This window comes from Pteropus vampyrus, unplaced genomic scaffold (assembly GCF_000151845.1).
Source record: "Pteropus vampyrus isolate Shadow unplaced genomic scaffold, Pvam_2.0 Scaffold58, whole genome shotgun sequence".
Lineage (NCBI taxonomy): Eukaryota > Metazoa > Chordata > Mammalia > Chiroptera > Pteropodidae > Pteropus > Pteropus vampyrus.
In genome coordinates, this window is record NW_011888839.1 from 1,310,860 (window position 1) to 1,313,180 (window position 2,321).

Genomic DNA, 2,321 nt, shown 5'->3' on the forward strand with positions numbered 1-2,321 from the left:
GTATTTTGTTTGTTTATGCATGTGTGTTCATAATAGCTTCATTCATAAGTCAAAACTGGAAAAACTTAAATGTCCACCAACGAGTAAATGGTTGAATTGTGGTACATTCATACAACAGAATACTACTCAGCAATAAAGAGGACTGAACTTCTGAAACAGGGACTAACATGGATAAATCTCAAAAGAGTTATAACTGAGTAAAATAAGCCAGACTCAAAAGGTTACATACTATATGGTTCCATTTATATGATGTTCTAGACAATGCAAATCTAATCTATAATCATAGAAAGTAGATCAGTAGTTGCCTGAGGGCAAGGTGGGGTTGGAGACGCGACAGGAAAGAGGCACAAAGGAACTTTGGGGAGGGATGGCAAGGTTCTATATTTTGGTTGTGGTGATGGTTACACAAGTGTACATATTCTTCCAAACTCATCAAACTGCACACTTAAAATAAGTGCAATTTTTACATATGAATTCTATCTTAATAAAGTTGATTTAAAAATAAAATTCTTCCCTGGGATGAAACACAATTCATCTGTCTCAAATGCACGTTTCATAGTTCTTAGTCAATGGGGGCCTCAAGTCATTTCAAAGGCTTGATCCTCATTTATAGGGGAATTCAGTCTTCCCTAAAAGGGCCAGGCACCTGTGTATCTCCAGCTTCATATTTCTCTACTCAGGATCCTCGGAGCAGAGTTCAGAATGCCCATTCCTACAGAGTAAAGTCCATAGTAACAGCTCTGAGGAACATTCCTTCTTAAAACAGGACCAATACTTCTTTTCAGTCAGGGATGATTCCTTTCCAGTGTTCATGGAAGAAAAATGAGTATGGCAATAGAGAACAAAAAACTGGATGGCCTGGGAGTTGTCCAGAGAGTGGCAGCAGGTGCCTTCTTAAGTAGCAGCCTTTGTGTTTCATGTTCTAAACCCAGGCTGGGAGGCCACACACAAGTACTTTCTCCTTCAACCTTGACAATAATCTGTAAGGAAGGGATGTTTTCCAAAGAGGCCATGAGAGCCAATTGGTCTTCTTCCTGCTCCCCCAGGCTCTCTTCTGGGCATAGGCAGGGTCCTGAGGTTCTCAGATTCTAGCAGAGGCGGGCAATCCTGGAACCTCTTCTGTCGTTAGCTTTTTACCATGTACTTTCTGCCCACCCTACTTAAGGCAGACTGCACACCTCACCGTGCAGAACTAAACTTGGAATCCTCTCTCACACATACTCTACTGAGATGAGTGCAGTCCATCAGACTACTTTGGAAATGATCCACGAGTTGTAAACTGGGATCTGTTTTGGCTAGTATTAAATGTGGCTCATTAGGGGTCATGTGTAAGCATCTACGACATGACCATATTCCAGGCAGAGTGTAGAGGCCCAAGCATCACTGGCTGCGGTGCTGTTCTGTGATTCTCAACCTTCTTGGTGTGACAGTACCTGTTATCAGCAATTATCAAAAAGCTACTTCGTATTGTTACATATCATTTCAGAGATCTCTGCTGTATCCTCAGCTAATGGGGAGCAAAAGGGTCAGAAAATACAGGATAAATTGTTAATATGCTGCCAAATTGTTAATATATCAAAATGTCTAGACATATAGGCAAAATAGTGTGCTTATTGCACTGTTTTTTTTTTTTAGATTACCTTTAGGAGTCACTGCTTTAAACTGTTAAGTACTTCACATGAAATCAGGTCAGAGGTTGAAGAAAAATATGTTAAGCATATTATTTGAAAATGTAATGAACATACTGTTTATAAATAAGTCTTTCATATGTTTCCCATCTTTTCATTGCCCAGTGGATATAAGCCACTTAAGACCAGGAAAATGTCCTTCTGCATTCCCAACACCCAGCACAGGGACTTCAGCTAGAAGTGGACACAATTATTTGCTGCTACTAAAGAATTAGTAACATTTATCCTCTCTTCCAAAAGGGAGTTACCACCATTCCTGGAGGTAACTATAAGCATAATTAGTTCTAAATAAAACAAAAACAGAATGGAAATTTGTTCCACACAAGACTTAGTGTGCTCAAGAACTTGCAGATTTTGCCCATATGAGGATTCTACATGGTGATGCAGCTGCTGGCACACAAACTTCAAATTCTTCAGGTTTACTGCTGGCTCCCAACCTGAATCTGACTTAAGAAAGATGAAGATCTTTTTACTTGTACTCACCTGTGCATCCTACTAAAACGTTGTCATTAATGTACTAAATTAAGTCTTAAAAAACAAAAAAACAAAAAAATTTATAATTCCCTAAGAGTCTCTTTGTTGATTTCTGAAAGATATCTGAGCTCCCTAACATCAGTTCAGCCATGATGAGGA